The following is a 6,994-nucleotide window of genomic DNA, read 5'->3' as shown; positions in this document are numbered from 1 at the left end:
GCAACTTGATGGCTGTGGTACTGTACATCAAGTATCTACTCAGGGACCTAGGGGTAGACCAAAAGGTGGCATATTAGTTACAGTTAAATCTCCTTGGAACATTATAAAACTAAGGCAATCAACACACAGTGTTCTTGCAACTAAGATTACTAAGGGTGATTTGACAATGATATTAATTAATGTCTATGATCCCCAAATAGGATATCAACTGAAGAAAATGCCAATGTGGTAATTCTCTTTTAAAGCGGTATGCCCAAAGTAATCCAACACTCCTGGTTGGGGACTTCAATGCTGTTATCCGTCAGCTGGTGGTGAGTGACAACACTTTGGACAATCGAAAATCAGCAGTAACTAACAATGTTAATGGTAATAAAAAAAGGACAGATGTGGGAATTGTGCTTAGCACCCTATGATCTAATACGATTAAATGGTCAAACTCCTAGTGATGCAGGTAAAGTTTATATGCGGATCGAGGGACAGTCAAAAACCACCATTGATTATGTGTTTTCAAAAACTCTGGGTCTGCAATACATGAAAGATATGTGTATAGTAGGCCGTGAAGAGAGCGACCTATTTGAGTTTACTAATCCTACTACTGAGGAAGCTGATTATGATGCTAATGGCCAAGTCTACCTAAATGAGACACAGAATAGAATTCAGTGGCATCCTCAGAATGTAGCCCAAGTGAATAAAGTTGCAGCAGAATTGGTCCCACGATTTATAGTGGAAAACACTTTGTTGGTAACCACTAAAATAAACTTATTGGTAAACTATTCAATGTTGATGAGGAATTTGCAAAAACAATTAATAGAAGTGCGCAATTATAAATCATGTGCTGAGAGGCCTAGCAAAAGAATCTCAGCACGTGAAGGCCACGATAAATTGATCAATCAAGCTAAAAAGCAAAAGATTGGAGATTAAATGTATAATTTCTGACACTAAGAATATACCTCAGTAGACCCCAGTAGTGGCGTACATAATACTAAGAAGAAATATAGGGATTGGTTGAGGAAAAATAATCAGGTGTGTGACACTGAGAAATGGAAACAGATTGCCAACCTGGCACTTCCGAATAACATGGGCATCTGGCAAATATTACTTGTTGGCAAAAAGAGAGATCTCCCCATTAATTGTATCCCTGAAGAAAAATGGCGGGACAACATCAAAAATACTCTACGATGTGAAGAGCACGTTGGAGAGATTTTTCCCATTCCAGAGACAAAGTGGAAGTGTAAAGCATCAGTGCTAGATATAACTGTAATTATTGAAAAGTTAAACAACTCGTGTGCAGCTGGCCCAGGTGGCACTTGTAATGTCCTATTCAAACAAGATCCCTCTTTTTGGGAAGCAGCTTTGCATACACTGTTTAGCCATATTGGAGAAGTAGGGGAAATACCAGAGTCATGACAGACTAGTCATAAATCGTGAGTTCACAAAAAGGGTGATTGGGATAATCCAACACATTTCTGCATGTTGGCTATGTTGGATATCTCATCGAAAATATTTGCTCGTGTATTGCTATGCAAACGTAATAAATGGATTAGTGAGAAGCAAATCCTGCCTCCTAATCAGATAGGTTTCCGATCTAAATCTAGCACAACACACAATCTATTTTTACTAACAACTGCAATTTAACATGCAATAACTAATAGAGAACTGAATGTATATGGTGCGTATATCAATTTCTCAGCCGCCTTTGCTACGGTGCAGAGAAACCGTCTTTGGCATAAACTGAGTAATTGGAATATACCTCAGGGTCTCTTGAGGATGCTGATGCTATTGTACACTGACAGCAGTGTTCGGATGCGTCTGAATGCCAAGGGGCGATTGCCAGGTTTAATCCCTACATGTAACAGAATAAAACAAGGATGCATAGTCACCACCATCCTATTTAATTTGTACCTGCAAAACATGCGGGAAGCATTTGCTAATACAATTGCAAATCCTATCAAAATAAGCTCTGTTATTCTGGGATGGTTGGCATATGCCCATGACCTGCTGATCTTGGACTATACACCTAAACAGTTGCAGAATATGTTAGACACATTAGCCGCATACTCCAGAGACAATGAGCTAAGCATAAACATTGCAAAAAGCAAAATAATGGTCTTTCCGGTAAATAAACCCCATAAGAGGTACCTGAGGAACATAAATAACATTATGTTAGAACAGGTAACAACGTACACATATCTCGGTATTACAATTGATGAAAGATTGAACTGGGAAGCACACTGGGCAACTGTTAAAGATCGCTGTATGTTGGCAAATAATACTCTGAGTGCATTTATAGGAAAACATTTAGGTTACTCTGTTTCTGCAATATTGACATCGTTCACAGCTAAAGTGAGAGCTATCTTAATGTATGCTGTCACAATCTGGAGCCACAAGTATGGCAAACGCTTAGGTGCCTTTGAGGCTAAAATGTTACGCAAGTTATTGCGACCCCCTCAGAGTGTCTCAATTGAATACATTTACCTAGAATTAGAATTAACAAGTGTAAAGGAAGCTTACATATGTCAATCTGTATTACTATTCTATGACCTATGCACTCTGCAAACTTAGACAATCCTAGTACCCTACGTCCAAGCATTCTTGAGCATAGAAGAAAGGCAGCTTCATGGTTTGGCTCGTATTTTGCTACTTCTCTAAAAGCAATGGACAGTGACGTATTCAACCCCACTTACGAAGCTAAGCCTGAAACATAAGTTAAAGGTGGCCCTAAGAATAAATGCCCACGAGACATTTATGAATGCGCTAATAGCTAAGACTAATAGTTGATCATATTGTAATATAAGGACGATGCGTACGCATACTCCGGAATATCTCATGGCCTACCCCAGTGTGAGAAGGGTGCATGGATGGGCCTCAGTCGTGGTAAACACTGTTGCCGCTTATGCGGCATTAATGTGTTAGAATCTATTCAACATCTTATTATAGATTGTGAAATCTTGAAACTCCTTTGTGTTAAACATATAAAATCATACAGTAATAGCATTGATATGAACATTTTAGATGTTCTATGGGAGACTTATCTTAAAGGGGATGATATCAAATTGATATATTTTATAGTCTCATTTTATCTGAAAATTGTTGAGATTTTTAAATGCCTTGCATAGTGTGTTTTGAATTCCATTGTATAACTTTGGTATAATATGATTTTGAATTTTTTATCTGTAATGTAAACGGATGTCATTTGTAAAATTTTATACAAAGCCAATATTGTCTATAAGCATACCAATAAAAAATATTGAAGAAATATTTATTGAATGATAAGCACAATAAACTGTACTGTGTAGAATATGGCTGACCCTAATGAAAGACAGAAATTATGTCATGTGTAATGGCTCTCTTCAGGGGGACGTACCCGCTAAAAAGACCTGGCGGAGAACTTCTACTTCCTCTATTATTGACTATGTTTTTGTTGCTCACACCACGTTCAACAAAGCAACAAAGTTTAGGGTGCAAAAACAACTGCAGAGTGATCATGAATTGCTGGAGTTACATCGGTCAGAGGAATACATTTTGAATGAAATTAATGAACAGAGATATTTACCGTCTTTGACAGTAAATAATGCACAGACTCGATTTTCATGGAATCAAACAGGTTTAATAGCATTTAACACCAACTTAAAGAAATCTTACCAAGAAGGAACTACATATAACCATTCCTATACAAGCACTTTACATTTATATCAAGTACACTCTAAGACTGCTTCACATACCTAGGCATGAATTTAATTTATAAGTACAGGAGAGTAACGTTTGGCTATGGAGCATGAAGAGAGCATTTGTAGCTTCAGTAGGCATTAACAAAAAAGAGGAAATTAAGGCTGTCCAATGCAAGTATAGGAATTGGTGCGCTGTTATCGAGCTCAACTACTTCAGACGGATGGCGGATGGTGAAGCAATGCTGTATGCCATTTCAAAAAAGAACACAGCCCAGATATGGTCCCTAATAAATATAGCAAATCACGCGGCCCAAAAACCTGTCCAGATAAATGGTGTGAATGAGAGTCAATGGGTTGCGCACTATTTAGACATGTATGCTTTACCATGTGCAAGTGAAAGTGAAACTGTTACCGAGCCGTCAAATTATAATGGATTGCATATTTTAGAAGTGGATATCTTGGATTGCATCAATAAACTGAGTAATTCACGTGCTACGGGCCCTGATGGCTAAACAATTATATGTTTAAAAAACATCCGGCTCTATGGGCCCGTATTCTATACAATATCTTTAACCAAACAATAAAAGTTAATGCAATCCCTTCTACATGGCGATCCTCAGTGATAGTTCCCATTTCCAAGAGAGGTGATCGATCCAGTGCAGCAAATTATAGACCAATCGTGCTTCTTGACGCACCGGGAAAATATTCTCAAAATGTATTCTCCGAGATTTCATCAAATGGACAGCGGGACACTTCCAACGTCATCCGTTCAAATTGGATTTATTTCAGGATTGGGCACATCTGTAAACTTGATAATGTTATCTTCTATCATTTCACATCATACCATTCTAAAGCAGCCATTGTATTTGGTCTTGGTAGACCTACAAGCTGCCTTCTATTCAGTTTTAAGGCAGATATTGTTGAAGAAATTAATCTGTAAGGGCTGCCCGTCATACATAGTCTCCTTGATTAGAGATCTACATCATAAAAACATTATTCAAGTGAGACTTTCATGAGATGGCAAATTGTCTGTTACAATTGAGACATTCAGAGGGCTGAGGCAGGGTTGTACCCTGGCCTCAGCCCTCTTTAATTTCTTTATTTCAGACATAGGTGATGCGTTCCGAAATGTCATCATGGACGTGCCCAAGATGCATAATCAAGCCATAACATCCTTGCTATATGCTGATGACATAGTGATGATTTCAAGAACTCCAAAGGGGTTGCAGAGGTTGTAGATGCCTTAGACAGCTGTATCCAAGCAAATATTCTCACAATTACTCTGCAGCAAACAAAAGTTATGATGTGCTACATAGCAAGTAAGCATAAAATGAAAATGCAAACATGGTCTTTAAGAGTTGTCACATTAGAATGTGTACAACAATATACCTATGTAGGCACTGTATTTTCAAATCAGGGGAATACGAAGATATATATAGATATACTAAAATCAAAAGTAACAACCTTGATTTCCCAAGCAACCATGATTCAAGCCAAGCTACCAGCTATAACCTATTACTTACAGAAAGTGACCCCCATTCTTCTATATGCTTCTAAAACAAACCCACTCCTTTCAGAAGGGCTATGGGCCAAATTGGAAGGAAATATTGGCGGAGCGTACTAGATCTGCCGCAATGTGTTCCTGTAGCATGGATTTGCAATGAGCTTGGGCTGATCTTGCTATACGCACGCTATCAGTGGCAAGTAATAGCCATGTTCAGGAAGTGCTTTTTAGCGCTCCAGACAACCATGGTTTTAGGCATGTTGGCTAATTATGACTTTTCCTCTAAAGACAGATTTAACTCCAAATGGTGTAATTTGGTAGTGCATGCCTTGGCCTGGACAGATGTTTCATTTACAGTATTAATACAAAATCCGATGAGAGTAAAAACTAAACTCTTCCAGACTGACTGGACTCACACACGAGCCAAATGTGAAAGTTATTGTGATTTCCAAGAGAATCCTTTCAGTGGGAAGAGATAAAGATAGTAATCCTGAGAGATATATAGTGCAATATCCATCAGCGGCGCCTAGATCTGATTTTATGCAATTACGGTTTAATCTTTGGCACGCTAAAGAAGTACAAGTCAAGCATATGATGATAAAATTCTCTGAAAATGTTTGTCGATTCTGTAAACAGGCTGAGCAAAAAGAGACTCTACGACATCTTATGGTTGAATGTCTGGCCCTGATAAATCAAAGAGCTAGACACTTTAGGCCAGCATTGTACGAATATCGGGAGATTATATCTGAGCTCCTATGGCAAATTATACATTCAGGGTTCTCAACGCATGTGTAAATCAGAGCAATTGACTTTTAGCAGGAACTGAAATTAAAAGAGGACTGAAGCTTTATTTTACCCATCGGAGGGTTGCAAAGTTGATAAGAGTCATGGTGAGCAAAGTATGTTGTTGTGATAAAAATGAATTTATAAGAGAGTTGATTGAACAACTATATATAAGAACAATTTATAGAGATTTTAAGTTTATAACTAGGAGATAAATAGGTAAGCTTAAAGATAAATGTGTCCTAAGTTCTTCTAGTGTTTTAGTTTTAATTAGCCATTGCACGTGTTTTAACGGATTTTTTCTTAATTTAGTTGATTTATTCAAATTGTGAAAATGAAATGTTTATGTTGATATACATGAATTATATGTTTTATATTGTAAATTTGACTTAGTTCAGCTAAATCAATAAAAAAAGTTAAAAAAAAATATTACATTTTTGTTTTAGCTTTCTATGGATTTCAACTGGAGAAAGACACCCACATAGTCTTCCTGGAGAGGCCCATTTTCAGCTGTGAGAAACCTGAAGGTTTCTCCCGCAATGGACCGTGGGGATCTGACATCCAGGTGGCCAGGATGCAGCCATCGCTATTGGAACCAGTTCCTGGGGGTGGACCTCACAGGGAAATTGCTCCATCTATTGCTCAGCCAGTCATGTGATGTGCTTTTCCAATCTGCACTTGAATTACATTTTTGTTTCAGCTTTCTCTGGATTTCAACTAAAGAAAGACACCCACATAGTCTGCCTGGATAGGCCCATTTTCAGCTGTGAGAAACATGAAGGTGTCTCCCAAACTAGACCCCGGGGATCTGACATCCAGGTGGCAAGGACGCATTCATCGCTATTGGAACCAGTTCCTGGGGGTGAACCAGGGAGGGAGGTATCCTGGATGGGGGGTCCTCAGGGAGTGGAACGGGAACACTTATGGGTGGGAAGCAGTATTCCCCTTCTATTAACCCCTCTTTCCTATCCTACTACATAGGACACTCAACCTCTCTAACCCCCCCTTTCTAACACGAACACTTTTGGACACCACGAAA

The sequence above is a fragment of the Ambystoma mexicanum genome, chromosome 1p (genome assembly GCF_040938575.1).
Source record: "Ambystoma mexicanum isolate Mex_15411 chromosome 1p, UKY_AmexF1_1, whole genome shotgun sequence".
In the NCBI taxonomy this organism is placed as follows: domain Eukaryota; kingdom Metazoa; phylum Chordata; class Amphibia; order Caudata; family Ambystomatidae; genus Ambystoma; species Ambystoma mexicanum.
This window is presented reverse-complemented; position numbering follows the sequence as displayed.